We start from the raw sequence: 17,392 nt of genomic DNA, 5'->3' as shown, positions 1-17,392 counted from the left end.
TCTCCTCACTCCATCCCCTCCTCCTCTCACATCCACTGACCTCCTCTCCTGTGCTGTTTCCTACACAGCCTCATATTTCGTGCTTTTGTTTGGCGCCTCTTACACAAATAACACCAACTGGTATGGTGCTGAAAGAAGATTTAAAAGTGACTCAGTGTTGGTATTTGCAAAAGGAGAAAGGAACAAAACAACCTAATCTCAGCAAGGTTGTGACATGTCTGAGAAACTTTAGTTACTCGAAAGATTAATGAGGTTTAGCTACTTGACTCAATATTGGCTTTAAGATAAATCAGCTCAGTGTTACAGGTTAAAGTCTTATTAAATGCCTCTTTTATGCTGTAAGATTTAATGTGCAAGAGAAATAAAAGAAAAGAACCTTTTCTGTCTTTAGAGAACGTATATTTGCATTTGGTTGTGTTAGTGTGAGTCTTTGCTGGCAGCCCTTAGGACAACTCTCTCTCCTGTCTTTGTCTCCTGTTCCTTTGTATTGTCTGGAGTCGATAACACAAAGACACGTGTATGTGTGTGCAAGGGTTTTCCTGCAAGCAACCCATCCTGTTGCTATGAAAACTAGAGATCTGATGGACCACTTAGGAAACTCTCATATAGTCAATAACTTGTTGTACATGAAGTTCTGATCTTCAGCAGATGAACTACACTCGCTTCGATTGGGGAAGACACCAAGGTGAGTCAGGGTTCTAAAATCCTACTTTCCTTTACAAATTCCAAAGTATGCCAGTAAGTCTGTGAGGGGGAGAGCTGTTTATTGGGGCATTCAGATAACATGCCTTCAAGATCCTGTCTATTTAAGGCTTTGAAGGATTTGTTTGAATATAAGCATTTTTTTTTTACCCTGTCTTTTACAGTGCCACCGAGTGTTTAATCTATGTAAATGCAGCTCAGATTTAGTGAAGTCCAGAATAATTCATACACATCCTTTGCAGATTAAAGTTAACATTAAGAATTGAATTGACCAACATGTTTCTTCTGACTGGAAGTGATTTTTGAGATAGATCTTATCAATTTTTCCATATGACTATGGACTCTTATTGAAATCTGACTAACTAAAACATGTCTGAATCTGAATTATATTTTAAATCCAATGTGGGAAGCATATATATATATTAAACATTCAGCACATGTCGGGAGATGGAAACAATGTATGATTTTTACTACCTAAAGCAGTCCTTCATTTTTTTTTCAGGCTAACAGTGAAATAATGAAGCATTTAAGTCTATTAACTTAAGCAAAGTTATAGAAAAAAAAAAAATGGGGTCCATGTTTCTGTCAAGCTGCTCTATCTATGTGACACACAGCTTGCATGAAATGATGTAAACCCTTGAATTAAAAAAGTTATGTTTCTATTTAGGCAAAATCTCCAAAACTGAATGGAAGATCAAGTTGATCTTTTTGAAGCAGTACTTGCTTTTGGGGGTTCTCTGACTGTATGTAGTCATTGGTGTTATAGCCAAATAGACTGTAAGGGTCTTTCAGATACATTTAATTATCAATCTTTGTTTATTAATCTTATTCTTTTTGCAAAAAAGGCCAAAAAGCATTGTTATGGAAGTTTATGTGCATGGAAGTTTATGTACTTTTCTGTCGAAAAGTATCCAATTTGTAAATTTGGTCCTCTTTGAAGGTGGGCTAATAATTCATTTAAAAAAATGATTAAAGGTGCATATCCTGTCTTACCATAAAAATGTTATACATATATATTTGATGAAAAGATTCTTAAACAAATAAATCACATTCAATTGGGATCTCAACAAGTATATTAATTTTGTAAAATGCAACAACAGATTCATTAGCCTATCTGGTCAGAATTTACCTTTGTGTTATTATGGTTACGTAATTGTCCAGAGAGCTGTTTAAAAAATAAATTTCTTTTTGTTTTTACCCTTGTGTAAACAAAATGACAAATAAAATCTGTCTAAGTCTAAGTCTATAATACTAGCTATTACAAAATCCTCACTTGCAAGATACAGTCTCAGTCTTTTTACTAACATGAATCCCATCTATTTAAAGCAAAGTTCTCATATTATTAATTACTGTCTACTTGATACTTCATTTAGAGATATGCAAAAAAAAAATAATAAAAAATTATGAATCCAGGGTAGCTTCCTGATACAACAAATTCTGGCATTAAACACTGAACAATCCAAATAAATTCTGAATTATCTGATTAAGTTTAAAAATGTTTCAGATGTGCCAACACTTTGGCAAGAAACAAAAGACCAAAAAAGAGAAACTATTTCAATTACCTTTCCTATGGCATGTTAACAAAAAGTTAAAAGGAGTTTAGGTTATATGAGTTAAAAACAACTTGATAATCTATGATAAATTCTGTTTTTTTTTTTTTTTTCAGAGCAAACCAGAAAATAAAATCAACAGGATTTTAAAAAATATTATATAATAGCTATTAAACCATTTTCATGGAGCTGAACCTGATGTGATTAGCTTGATAACAAATAAAATAAAACAATATTATCCACATCTGTTTGTTAAATAATGACATAATGCTTTTTAAAATGGTAAATACCGTAGACTGAATTGCTAAAGTGTCAATCTGACCACTTTTTACTAAAGCCAAACTTAAACAGTGTCACTCTTTAACAGATACACATTCACACTCATACTTTGCACAGGGGATGAAGCTGGAATTAAAATAACTTTCAGTTTGGAAAAATAACTACTCTACACAGTAAATACCAAAGTTACCTAAGAAGTTAGAGTTACACGAAAGAGGTGAAGGACTGTTTCCAAATTAAAATCTCCTGTAAATATAAATCCAGCTTTTACCTGGATTTACATTTTTCCTCTCAATGAGTCAACCTCTGCTGAATTTCGCAGCAGCGTGTGATCATTCCTGTCATCTTTTGTGTCTCTGAGGGTGGTATTTCCAAGAAGTTGCCCACTGAGTCAGAGGTGTAATCTGTAATCTTCTCCTTAATCACCTGAGCCTTCCAAAAAATACACAAAACAAGGGGTGGGGGGTTGTTCGGATGGGGGAGAGAGGCAGTATATGGTCCTTCTTAGTGACTGACCTGTTATGGTGAAGGGCTTATCAATTTTTTGGAAAAGGAACAAGATATTATTTAAAGAAAATCTTTACCGTTAAAGGTTCCTGTGCACTATAGAGGTAAAGAGTGACAACAAGCCTGAGTAAAATGCCTTGAAAAGACTTAAATTCTTTCAAAACAGAAATAGTACTAAAGAAACACTTCCCACATCTTAAAGGTTAAGCGCTGCTCTCATTTTCTTTTTGCATTCCATTACTCTTAGTTTATTCATTGACTCACATTTATAGATTCCCTTTGTATAAGTACATTAGAAGGGGGAGTTTGTTGGCAGATTATAGAAAACATAAAGAAGAAAAGTAAAGTGTATGGACAGGTTTCTTGTAAGCAGGGATGGACTTACAATACAGGCAAAGTAGGCAACTGCCTGTGGCCCCAAACCAGCCAGGGCTGCCCCTGTGGGGGGCCTCCTGGCTTCCCGCTCCTCTAACAGTGCCCTGTGATATTTATGCACAATTGAAATGAAAAGATAGTGGTTTAGCACAATAAGTGCTCACTTTGGTTAAGTTTCCATGTTTTGAGAAATCTAACTGTTTATCCACCTTGAATAATGGATCCTACTGTTCTGAGCTTGATCCGTTGGCTTAAACTCTGCATTTTTTTCTAGATCTCACAAAAGAAGACTCGTATGTCTGTTTAAAAAGATACATGAAGCCCCCAAATTGTCAGATCTTAAACATTCAGAACAGCTTTATTGTCAATTGCATGAGAAATGAAAAGCAACAACAATACGGCAAAAGAGCAACAGGGCTGATTCCAGAGCAGCCGGTGCCATCAAAAGTGTTGGAACCGGATGTGTCTTTGAGCAAAGAAAGAGAAAGAAATGACCAAAGACAGACCACCCACACCAAAGATACTGATTAATAATAGTGACTCAGACCAGGACAAATGAGAGTTACTAGGGGTGGAACGGTTCTCAAAATCCACGGTTCGGTTCGGTTCAAGGTTTCGTGGTCACAGTTTTCGGTTCTGTTCGGTATATGTTGATTGTTAGCCTGACATGTTGGTCGTGTTGCTGTTAGCATAAACAAAACGTGTTGCACAATGCTTGCACACTGTTGCACTTTTATCCACAGCTTTCCTTCCGCCTACATCGTAGGTCACTCTAAATACAAAGCGGTCCCATACAGCAGACCTATAAAGTGCTGCTGGCGCGTCTTCCAACTCCTGTTCTTTCCCACTCGCCATACCCACAAATTTCTCCACAACAACTGATTTTTTTCTGCAACACCCGGATGCGCTGGCCTAGTGGTTAGAGCAGCATGCTTGTGCTCTGAAAAGGTTGCAAGTACCTGGTTCAATCCCCACATGCATTCTTGGTTCCTGAGCAAGACCCTTAACCCCACACTGCTCTTAGGGCGCCACACAATGGCAGCCCATAGCCCCCCCAAGTGGATGGATTAAATGCAGAGGTCAATTTCCCCAAAGTAAGATCAATAAAGTTCTATTATCATTATTACCACTTAAAGTAGATAAAGGTCCCTTATATCATCACATGCTGGTGTCATATTTTCTGTGCTGATTGTTTAAGGTTTAGTACTTAAAAGATATAAGTTGCCTAATAGCAATTAATCATTTAATCAGTTCTTTCATTTTTTTACTGTTTTGTTTTTCTGAAAAATATGTGTAATATGTAAAATATGAACTAACCTAATTAATGAACATAGAGTTTTATTCTAAGTAAAACCTAAATACTATATTATGTATATAGTTCTCCATAAATGAAATATTAATAAAGATAATGTCACAGTCTTGGTTTTGTTATATTTTCTTTTGAGTATTCAGTTTTACTTTGCTCCATGTTTTCTAGTTTTAGTGGTTTAATTCTTATTATGTTGTGTTTTCTGGTTATTTTCAGTTTCCAGGTTTTTATTTGTTGCCCTCTGCTGCCCTCTTGTGTTCTCATTTTTCCCTTGCTCCTTTCCTGTTCTGCTCTGTTCACACCTGCTCCCGATCTGCTCGTTAGCCCTCTCTTTGTTTCAGTTTCCCATAAATACTCTCTCTGTGCAGTTCTTAGGGGCTGGTTCCTCGTCTAACTTCCTCCAACTCTGTCTCTCCGAGTCTTTCTCCTCGTGATTGGTTTTCCCCTGATGTCTCCTTGGTTTCCAGTTTGTTTGACTTTGTTTTCATGTTTGATTTTTGGATTCCTGCCTCAGTTATTTGTTAACTTTTCATTAGATCCACAAGAAACTCATCTCTGCCTCCCTGCCTCTGCAAACCTCAACCAAATCCTGACAGATAAAGAAAAAACAAAAGATAGATGATCCAAGAAGTGTCCCAGATGAGGCTCTGTATTATATTTCAGCCCCAAAATGTAATGCCTTTTAATCTACAGAAAGTAATTTATAGATGCTACAAATGTTCAGTGCAAACCAAGACTGCCCTATTTCACAGGAAACAGAATAACATATTTATGAATGAAGGAACATATTCATATAATCTGTCAGCCAAGTGTTTGGATAACTCCCATCATGAATACAGTAATCAAATGTGTTTTTAGGACCTGATTAAATAGCAAACATAAAATAAAATAAACTTTATTTCAGTTTGTGAAATTGAGTTTAAAAACATTTCTACCTTAGAATGTCAAGAATTTAGATAAAGATTTTTCTAATCAACTCAGAAGCTTGATAATCTTCAGTAAAATGCTTTTTACATATTTTAGCAATTAAAAAAAATAAATTTAAAAACAAAAACTAAAAAAATACGTGCAACTTTCTTGTTTCATTGACATCAGTTTAGCGCAAAGTGTTTATTGCTGAAACAAAATACCAATATTTCCTCTCTATCACATATGAGAAGTACATTGTGTAGATTTTCTTTAGAGAGGAGATGGAATATTTGACCTTCTCCATTCCCTCCTTGAAGGAGTTAAAAGCAGCGCATCCTGTTTAGCGCAGCAGTGTTTCTGATTTAAACACATCACCCATTTTGTATTAAGAGCTGGGGCCCATGCTCATTGAATGGCAGCTCCAGACCAAGATACGTATTGGTTATTGAGTTCTGTAGAATCAGCATCTATTTTCTTAAGCTGTGGAGGAAAGAAGAACTACAGTAAGACCTACAGCTGAGCTGGTCTCTGGTTCACAGTTTTGCTATGAACAGTGTGGCAGCTCCACAACATGTCACACTCGGGGCTGACAAGGGCCCCCTGACTAAAGTTTACCTGGGGCCCCTAAATGACTAAGTCCGCCACTGCTTGTAAGCATTTGTATAATATGTATATATAAAAATAAAAAAAAACAGGTTTCACAATCTCTTTTCTCTCTTTGAGTAACTTATTTTATCACTACTATAATCAAATTATACAGAGAACCCCTGATTAATAAAGTTTTGATTGAATGAATCAAATTATGTAAAAAATCCTAATACCTATAAGTTAAGTTAAGCTTGTTAATTTAATAATGTTTTCCTGGAGGTTCAAACTGTAAATCAAGGCTTTAGCTACCACTTCTAAATTTCCAAAAGAGCCAAAGTGTTTTTGTTATTTCTTTTTTCTTTCATGCCTGTTGGATCTTAGTACACCAGAAAAACCATTTCCTGCACTTCCTGTTAACAGAAATTCTCCGACCAAGCCCGCTTGCTTTGGCACAGCTTTTCAGAGCAGGAGGTCTAACCTGAACGGGCATTTGCAAACACTAGCCATTAATAGAACCTCGGGCACAGGGTTTCCCTCAAGCCATGAAGATTATAGTTTTATCATCAGGGCTGGGTAATATCAGCTATTAACAGTTTGCATTCAAACTGTCAACATGTTTTAAGTAGTTTCTCTGGACCCTCAAAGGGATGATATAAAGTCTGCCCAGAACATTCTCACCCAGATATCATTCATTAACCTGTCTCTCCTTTCTCTTTCCCTCATTCCTCCAACTCCTCATCTCCCTCCTCCCTCTCCTTTGTCTTGTGAAATTTTACTTTAATTCTGATAAAGCGTAAATGTTCGTCGTACATCAGTGTCAGTTAATCCATAGTAATTGCATCAAAACTAGCAGACTCAGAGCAACAAGGGGATTTGATTTATGTATATCTATAAATGATGGAACATGTAGCTCAAAGCTAATGAGAAAGAGTTTTTCACCAACATTTTGTAGCAGTCACCTCTATACCTACATGCGGTATGTCCTATGTCGAAAGTATTGGAATCCTGTGTGAGCTTGTTCTTCTCTGGAAAAAATAAACAAATTTAATGAGGCTCTATTTTCTCTAATTGCATCATCTTTCCTTCCCTTGACCTGCTTCTGCCTGCAGCGAGGAGATTAGTCAGAAAACTTCCTTAAGCAGTTTTACATTCCTTAATGCAAGGACACAGTGCAGATAGGGCGGCTTTTTTGGGGGGGTGGGGGGTGTTTTGGTGAAGTCATATGTGGTCATCTATCCATTCATTGTCAATACATCCAGCCTATCACAACAGGGCAACATAGAAGCACACAAAATAAGCACCTGGCTCAAAATGACAACAGAGTTTTCTAGGACTGTAGAGGGAGGCCAAAGCACATTAAAGGGAGCTCATCATACACAGCGAACAGGCAAAGTTCATGCAGTAAAAATTTCAGGCAAGGAATCAAACCAGGCCCTTTTGGAAGCAAAAGAAGTAACAACTGCACCACCATGCAGCACAAATAACTGTACTTGCACATAACAGGCTTTAAGCAATAACCTTGGTAGATTCTCTGTATCAAATACAGTAGTTTCTGTCCATTATGTTTAAATTTAACTGACGAGCATGCAGGTGGCGCAGTGGTTAGCACGCAGGGCCCACGTATAGAGATACGGCCGACACGGGTTCGAATCTGAACTTTGGTCCTTTGCCGCATGTCTCTCCCCCTCTCATATCCCCTTTCCTCTCAGCCTGCTTTTGAAAAATGAGCCACTATAGCTGTAGAAACCTAAAAAAAAAATAAAAATAAAAATAAATAACTGTGTTGCATAGTCAGAAAGAGCGACTGTCTGAATTGTAATACGAACTGTAGAGGTAGAAGTAATATGTCCAATTCTAAATATCTTCAGACAGACGTTTCTGTAGCTGCAGTGAGAGCAGCTTAATCTCTGGTCAATAACTGTGATGTAACCTTGAATGTTCAACATTTAATCCTAAATCTATGTGGTGACATAACTATTTTGCAGAACAAAATAAACTAGGTCGTTTAAAAATTCAAATAATGCTGATTAACAGGAACACTAAATTTATTTGTCCTTTCAACGCTATTATAGCTTAGTTTCTTCTAAATTGTTACCCTATTATTCATTCATTTAGAATAAAAATGTAAAGAAAACACATCTATGTAAAGGTCATGTTGAAAACATGTTATTTACTACTATATGTTTTCTTGCATTCATGTTTTATTCATGTTTATATATTTTTAGTTTTTATATTTTCTGTTTATTGGATGCTATGATTATATCAAGACAACTCAGAATGATAGTGGAGGTTTTGGTTTTACACAAAGGCCTTTCGTTCTGCAGACACTTTTGTGAGATTCCATCTGAACTATTCATGATGCACCATGTTTTGTTCACAGCGAGCTACACAGACTATCCTGTAAACATCAAAACAAAACTGGTAGCAAAACTCATTACATAACAGACTTGAAAATATGATTTACAAAACAAGATTTATCTGCTATATTTCAAAATAACTAAGAGAATTTTGATATTTTGGAAGAAAAATTATCTACACAGGATTCCTAATTTGAGACTATAGCTAAATGATGGGAACACAGGTGTTACTACTGTGCAGAAAAACAGAACAATACTGATAGTACAATCAGTATTAACTCTAGGTCATGTTGATAAGGTTAAGATTGTCCCATTACACCCTGTATGGACAAGATGTAAAGGCTTGTCATCTCTGTGGGCAGAAACAAAGATAACCCAGAGGCAAAGCAAAAACTTGTTTTTACATGACCTCCCAATCATCTGGACTGAGTGTGGATTAAACCTTCATGACCACACAGACAGTTCACTGAAAAGACTGTTCAAATATGAACTGAATAAGTGTAGAAGAGTTTAGAGTCACGACGATCATGACTTGCCAGAGGCTGCATGGGGATTCAGAATTAGTGTCACTTAATGAAATTGTAATACCGATTTTGTAGAATCTAGGAGAATGGTCAAAGTTAAATAGGCTGAGCTTTAAAGGAACAATGGATAATTGCTTAGATATATTTGTGATTAACTAAAGCTGAAACTTAGACAGAAGATTTAACTGGTAGCATTTGATTAAATCCATGTTATTTCCAAAATCAAACTAAGAAGATTATGTTGCGCACTAAAATGTTAACCTGTAAATTCATTTAAATATTTTAACTTAACTTCTTTAAAACCTGTTAAATCAAATTTAGTAGTTCTCAAATTCTCAATTAAATATATAAACATATGCTATGTTCTGGGGCCCTATGCATTTGGGCTCATTTGTGATGATGATGAATCTTGGTTAAAAAGAACAACCCCCCTTTATTTGCAAAAGAGAAAACTTTGCATTGACTGCTAACTACGGCACAGAAAGGCTTCTGTAACACTGGTAACATCATGTCTGCACAGATGCAAACAAACAATCCTTCTGCAGGATACCAAGCTATAGAGCAGTGATTCAAAACCAGAGGTACTTATAACGCTAGTGGTCCGTGAGTGTATTGCAAGGGGTACATTAAAATATTTTATTTTTCAGATCTGTGTTGTTGTTTTTTTGTGAGGACCCAATTGAAAAAATAAAACAAGCTTTTATCAATCAAAAAGTAGGTTTTTCTTATATGTTTTAAGCAGAGAAACCTCTAAAACCTGCAGAACAGGGGGCCTTGAGGACCGAGTTTGGGGATGCCTGCTTTAGATTGATATAATTTTTTGAATTCTTAGTTTTGCTGCCCTCTTGTGTCTTTTCCTTTCCCATTAGCTCCTTCTAGTTACTTCTGTCTACACCTGTTCCCTATCAGCTAATTAGTCATCCCATTGTTTTGTCTACACACCTGTTCAGTTACTGATTGCTGGATCATTGCCATCCTTTAGGTATATTCCTCCCTTATGCCTCCTAGTTTTTTTGGTTCTTGAGTTTCTTGTTAAACGGTTCTGGACTATAGATTCCGTATTTTTACCTCTTCCTTAAATTTTGCAAGAAATAATCCCTGCTTCTTCTACTCTGCATTTGGGTCCACAACTACATCCACCAACCTTGACAACATTAAACATTTAGAAATGATTGTATTATCACCAGAGGTGGTAAGTGTGTAAACAGAGTGTATACAAAACGGAATTTCATTTGTAAAGCTTTCATTACATTTCCATTTCTTAAAGTGCAGCAGTGATCAAATGTAAACAGTGTGGGAGAAAAAACCTGATGCAAAAAATGTATTGATATGAAAGTTCAGAGGATTAAATATATATGGTGCGATTATGCAGTAATTTGGTTTGGTTTTTTCAGTGTGACGCAGAGTCTGTGACATGATTTAGAGTTTTCTCAACAGTTCAGCTGTCGGTTTGAGGTGGGTAAGAAGCTGTTTTGGAAACTGCTGGACCTGCATCAAATGCTGCAAAGCCTCTGATAATGTGGAACACACAGAGCTGGGATGAAACATCTTTTATGGAGGGAAAAGGAGCTCCGATGATCTTCTATGCTGTTCTCACCTTCTTCCAGTCTGAGGCGCTGCAGCCTCCACACCACACAGCTGGTCAGAACGCTCTTTATGGTGCTTCTGTAGAAGGCTGTGAGGATGGGTGGGGGCAGGTGGGCTCTCCTCATCCTTCGTAGAAAGTATGTGCACTTTTGTGCCCTTTTGACCATTGAGGTGGTTTTTACAGTCCAGGTGAGGTTATCTGTGATTTGCACCCCCAGGAATTTGGTGCTGTTGACCACCTCTACAGCCGAGCTGTTGATGAGCAGTGGAGCGTGGTTAGGCCGGTTCTTCCGGAGGTCCAAGATGATCTCCTTTGTCTTCTCCATATTCAGGATCAGGCTGTTGTCTCTGCACCAGCCCACCAGCTTCTCCACCTCCTCTCTGTAGTTCTGTTCGTTGTCTCTGATGAGGCCCACTACCTTCATGCCGTCTGTATACTTCATGATGTGATTGGTGGTGAATCTGGGAACGCATCATGTGTCATCAGGGTGAACAGCAGGGGGCTTACAGTAGGACGCAGCCCTGATGGGTGCCTGTGTTTAGGGTGATGACATCAGAGGAGTTCTGTCCGACCCGGACTGACTGTGGTCCATTTGTGAGGAAGTCTAACAGCCAATTGCAGAGAGGTGTATTGAATCTCAGCTGTGGGCCATCATAGAATGATTATATAGGGTATTTGGTGTTGGTCCTAAAGGTCTCTGAATAGGGTGTGTAACATTGGTTGGGCTGAAAAAGAAAATTAACTTGCATGGCATAGGGACCATTTTCATTATTCCTCTTCATTTTATCTCAATTCTCCCATTCTGCTGTATTTGTTAGTTCACTCTCTAACCTTATGCCTTTCTCTGCTTTTTGGCTGTGACACCATCCTTGAGAGAATATCAGCTGTGCTGCTGCCATCAACACTTTTGTTTATAGAATTTGGATTTTTTTCTTGAATAGTGTAACCCTATTTAATTGTATTTCAATGTATATTTTATTTTTGCTAAAAAAGCAAGCTGTTTTTTTTTCATAGGCTGTGAATTTGCAAAAATATAAAGTTCTAAAACATCTTATTTTGTTTTATTGTAAACAAAAAATATTATTACATCTATATAATTGTCATGCAACACTGGTCTAAAACCTGTGCTTTTCAACTTATTAACTTAACTTATTTTGTACTTTTACTCAAGTAAAGAATGTGCTTTTGACAGTTCTGGTCATAGCAAAGCCAACAGAAAATGTGCAGATCATTATGCTTTTTTTTTTTTTTTTATATATATATATATATAATGACTTCTCAGTTTCACTTGAACTGAAGAATCCAACATCCCGAACCATTCTTTGTTGTTACTTGGAAATGACAAAAACCAGTCATGATATTCTGACACTTATCCCTTTAAACATGATAAATATGCAGAGATTGGTTTCACCATCAACAGCAGAAAGTACACAAAACCTAAAACCAAAAGGGCTTGAATATGTGTGAAGTATGAACATGTAGGAGCCAGTTCTGCTATTATAACCTGTAATTGTTCTTACTGAGGTATCTCTAATTGGACTGCTGCAATTTATCTCTGCCAACAAGGAAAGTACCTGGCAGATGTAGACACAAAGAATGGAAAAGATTATGATATTGGCTGAAATTACATTTAAACCGTAAAATATAGACCTCTGTTTACAACCTCAAGTTAATGAAGAAGAAATTGTTTTTATTAATAAAAGTACAAATTAAATTAACTTTACAAAATTTTGTTTAGACTTAAGAGGCTGACAGGATTTCTTTTTTAAGACAAGACTGGAAAGTTTCCTTCTTAATAAGCTTATTAGAACTGGATCAAAAGAACCCTGAAATATTGCTTAGTGTTGCTACTGAAAGACCTCCTGTGAAGCTCAAAGTACATTCCCTTCACCTCCCACCTTCTTCTTTCTTTGAGCACTTGCATCTGAAGTAGCCAACCTTAGTGACTTCTTCTATCCTATTTTAACTTCTGTGAAAACTTCCAAGACAGAAATAGTGACAAAAGTAATTCAGTTAAACTCATGGTTTGTCAAACACATTTAAATATAAAGAATTCAGATCTATTTCAACGTGTTGCGTAGTTTTATATAAGTCATGTCAGTCCAGTCAGACCGGAAAATTACAGGGTTGAAAATCAGATGTGAAACTTTTTGTCATCCTTGGTTTCTACAACTGCTTAGAGAAAGATGCCCTCTAAAAAATGTTCAGCGCAACCAAGAGAGACGGGATGGTTTTTGAGGCAATGCAATCAACACTATGATTTGTTTTGATTGTGAATTGCTCATTTGATTCTCTATTCTAGATGATGTCAGCCTTTCATCTTGTTTGCTAACAGCGTTGTTGACAAAAAAGATTAACTGTTATAATGTTGTTTCATGCATGACTCAGTCACTTGGATGACATAGAGAATTTGCAGTGTTATTCAGTGAAAACGGTGCAAACAAAGCTGCTTGTCTCTGTGTGTCACCTAAAGCTGTGGGTCAGAAGACAGAGGAGTGCTGAGGCCCAAAGTCCTGCTGGGTTTAATCACTTTTATAGGTGTGTGAGGCTTTGTATGTGTGAGACAGTAATGTCCTCAGCCAGAAAACACTCTCTCCTTCAGCAGAACCCCAAGGCATAAGCACGTCCCCACATGAGAGTCATGCTATCTCTCTCCATCTGATTAGCCACTTTTTAAGCAGAAAGGGACTCAAAACTGGTTGGGATAACAGATCTTTCTAGTTTGTCTGCTAAGTTTTTTTGTATAAAACAAACCGAGTACCTCTCCTCTTCTCTCGCTCTTGAAGGAGATGCAGGGAAGTCAGGAGGTGCAGCCGATGGAGATGATTGTGGACGCCAAGCTCCAGGAGGTCATATTCTGAGAGATGGAGCAGATCCTGGAAAGCATCACAAAGCAAGATTACCTTAAACATACAACTGAAAGAAAGATTTATATACATGGTATTAAAAATAAAAACTTTATTTTACTAGAATGGAATCAAATTTAAGTGTTTCATCACAACCCAGCATGGATTATTAATAGTAACTATTCTTGTCTAAGGTCGGTTTAGGGTTACAAATGTGATTTCTGTTTGCTAAATGCCAAAGGTAATGGGGAACTTTAATGATCATTTCTGATGTTTAGTTTAAAATTCAAAACTTTGCATACATTGATGCAACATACTAGGGCTGCAACTAAAGATTATTCTGCAAATTGATTAATCTGTCGATTATTTTTTCAATTAGTAATCAGATTGCCAAAGGTTCTTTAAAGAAGACTTTTTACGAAATCAAACCAGATGAAACTAAAACTTTTCCACTTGCGGAGGCTGGGTAGAGCATGTTAACAGATGAAATGGATTTAAAGAAAATCTTAAATGCAAAATGTTGACATATATATATTATTATTTTTTTTACAATTTTGTATAATTACTGCTCTGTCAGCTTAAGGCACGTTTTAGAGTCTCTATACTCCAGTTAACGATTAATCGATTACTGCGGTTATTTCAATAATCATGATTAATCAGATCAATTGTTTCAGCCCTACAACACACCTATCCTTCGTATAATAGGTTGGAAAACTAATCAAGAAATATTTAGGCAAGATGTTATGAAGGGAAATGTGGAGCTCCACAAGTTTAGTTCACCAGTAGGTAAAATTCCTGCATGCCTAAAAAAAACAAAAAAAAAAGCCCAGTTAGCTTTTCAAATAATTATTTTTCACCACAGAACATAAATATGTTGTAAAGATGCTGAAGCTGGTAAATCAGCTCAGCACTGATGTGTGTTGGAAATACTTAGAAAGGAAGAAGCTACAACTTCAAAAGAAAGACTTTAGATCAGAGTTTGCAAATGCTTTTAAATACAATAATCTTAATTTTTGGGACAGGGCCTTTTTTCATAATGGACATGATACCATTTGCAGAGGAAGGGAAAACTTTCAAGGGTAAAAGCACCATTTCATCTGTGAAGTTCATGACTGACAAGATCAAGATGCTGTCAGGGTTGGCTGGGGCTCTTCAAATTATGTGGAACATAACATCTCACAATCTCATCCCATCGGCCATGCACTTAAAGCTCAGGTGCAGAAGGGTTTTCATAACAGTTAATGGTTCCAAACACATCAGCAGTAGTTAGAGCAAAACAAACCCCCATCCCAAAGCCATGATCTTGGTCTGTGGGCCAGGCGTTGAATATCAGAGAGCTGTGGGTCAGAAGATGGAGGAGTGCTGAGGCCTGCAGTCCTGCTGGGTTTAATCACTTTAAAGCCCGGCGTACACTGTGCAATTTTCGGGGGGATTTTCCAGTCGTGCAAGAATCTTTTGATCAGCCCGACTTTCAGCCTGATCGTGCGTCGTGAGTCGTATAGTGTACAGAGGGTTACAAGCGGTGATCAGCCTCTCACGACCACCTCCCGATCAGGAATCATGAGGTCGGGAGAAAATCAAGCATGTTTGATTTTATGTTACTGCACACCACAACGCAAGAGGGACAATCACGAACTAGCTGTGGGTCTAGATACGGCTGAGACGGTGAAGAAGTGGGGGCAAGTTTGTGTGACAATGGAGGGACATGAGGGAAAAAAAGAGCAGGAATCCAGGTGGAAAACAAGGTCCCAGCATTCTTGCGTACCTCTCTTTTCTAGCTGGTCCACATTCAGGATTTGTTTTCCATAACGGTGGTCATACAAACCAAATAAGGTAAGGTACCAAACGGGAAACGCGCATAGTGTAGAGCGGATGTAGATTTGACCAATCAGAGGCCTCCTGTCTGTGGTCATCTACAATTTTGGAGAGGTGCACCAGAGACTCTGCGGAAGTGGCGGGGTCATATTTGCGTTCACTGCAACACACACGCAGACGACCTGGTTTCTGAGTATAAACCAGCTTTAAGGTGTTAAACACCTTGGCAAGAACACATCAACATGTGACTGGGAACCTTCTAATCTTGCAGGATGACAACCCAATCAGCCCTGTTGCCCCCTGTTACTCTTGTCTACTGAGACAAAAGAAGTTACATTTAACATCCTACTTTAGATCTCATAAGTGGAAGAAAAAAAAAACTAAATATCAATCAACACACTGCATGTTAAATGATGCAAAGTTTCTTATTTTCCCAAAAGCATTGCTACAGTTAAACACCTCTGCATGCTTAACAGCCCACCATACAAACAAGCTGCATCAAATATATACATTTAGGCATTTTCCAGGTAGTCAGTAGACAGTAAAACAAGAATTGTTGCATTTGTTCAGTTAATAAAAAAAGCATTAGTCCTCAATCAAATTAGTAAAAAACACAGGACAACAATCTTTTTCATTGAGGATGTTGAAAAACAATCAGTCCAGGCAGCTTTGTGGCTCCAGAAGAGTTGAAGAAAAACCCTAGTGACCACCCCAAAAGTGTGCCTTCCTGTCATTACAATCTCTAAGCACATGAACAAACACACCTTCAGCGCTCGTTACCATTGACTCAATTAAAGTCTGAAGCAGACAGAGACCTCTTTTCTGAACACCTCTACCAGACACCAATTGTTAAGTGACATAGCGCCTGCTTTCACAGGCAGTTAACCCCACTCGAAATAAAATCTTCTGCTTGAAGATTCTCCAAAAAAGTTACTTTTTTTTAATATGATAAGAACTGATTTATTTCTCCCACACACACATAAAGGAAGTTGACAGCTGGCAAACCCATCAACATTATCAATTAAGAAAATTATGCAGAGGAGTAAATAATTAACGCAGTATTTCAAAAGTTATGAGGAAACAACCAAGGGTACATAACTTCCACCCAAGGCTGCCACAAAACCAAAGAAAAAAACTAAAAACAATAAATCTGTCCAATAGGAGAAATTTTCTGTGACAAATATGGACAAAAACTGCAGAAGTACAATATATGGTTGAATAGAAAAACAAAAAATACAGCTTTCCAGCTGATCACTGCAGTTAACATGCCCAGACAGGTTAGTAATAACATGTTGGCTAAAAAGCAGTCTCTATAAAAGCAGATAGCAGGCATATCTGTCCCTCCATCTTTCCCTCCTGTGATCTTTCTCATCTCCTGTTGAACAGAACAGCAAGTTGACATGTTGACTTTTGTTATTCTCTTCCAGATCACACTGAGCTGAACAACAAAATAAACTCTCATGCTACTACTTTAGAGAGTTGATACAGGAGTCCAAGGATGTTGGTTTTGCTTGGGTAAATGTTTGGGTTGATAAAAAAAACTGAATGAATGAATTAGGAGATTCAAATGACAGGGCAGTGATGCAGGAATGCCTCTGGACAATACCAACTTAATCAAGCAGATTTTAGCTGAATCTATTATAAATGAACATTGTGTTGTTCAAACTTGTTTTTATATATAAAATCCAAATCAATTGTCATTGTATTACATCCATAAAATTCCATAAAATTCCAAAATCCAATAAAATTATCAGAGTGCTTGTGTGACAAATATATTCACATAAATTTCACATGTTTGAGAAAAAACTACACTTTCTGATGCAACTAGCTCTTGTTTTTAAGCCATATCTCATTAGCTTATCTAATTGTTGGAATTGTACTGCTTTGTATTTTTTTGTTTGTTTCTTTTTTATTGCTTGTTTTGTTTTATATAAATAAGTCTCTTTTGAAAATGAGATAATAAATCTCAATGTGAATACCAGTATATATATATATATATATATATATATATATATATATATATATATATATATATATATATAT

The 17,392-nt window shown here is 37.0% G+C and overlaps 1 protein-coding gene across 1 annotated transcript in view; it reads left to right on the top strand.

Moving 5' to 3' along the window:
• Positions 1-665: 665 nt before the first annotated feature.
• Positions 666-17,392, top strand: part of hps3 (Hermansky-Pudlak syndrome 3) — a 56,205-nt gene continuing 39,478 nt past the window's right edge. Inside the window, exon 1 of the mRNA XM_015392049.1 lies at positions 666-685. The gene's annotated coding sequence lies outside the window, so the exon portion shown is untranslated. The remainder of the gene's footprint in view (positions 686-17,392) is intronic.

The sequence above is a fragment of the Cyprinodon variegatus genome, unplaced genomic scaffold, assembly GCF_000732505.1.
Source record: "Cyprinodon variegatus isolate N-32 unplaced genomic scaffold, C_variegatus-1.0 Scaffold571, whole genome shotgun sequence".
In the NCBI taxonomy this organism is placed as follows: Eukaryota; Metazoa; Chordata; class Actinopteri; order Cyprinodontiformes; family Cyprinodontidae; genus Cyprinodon; species Cyprinodon variegatus.
This window is presented reverse-complemented; position numbering and strand designations above follow the sequence as displayed.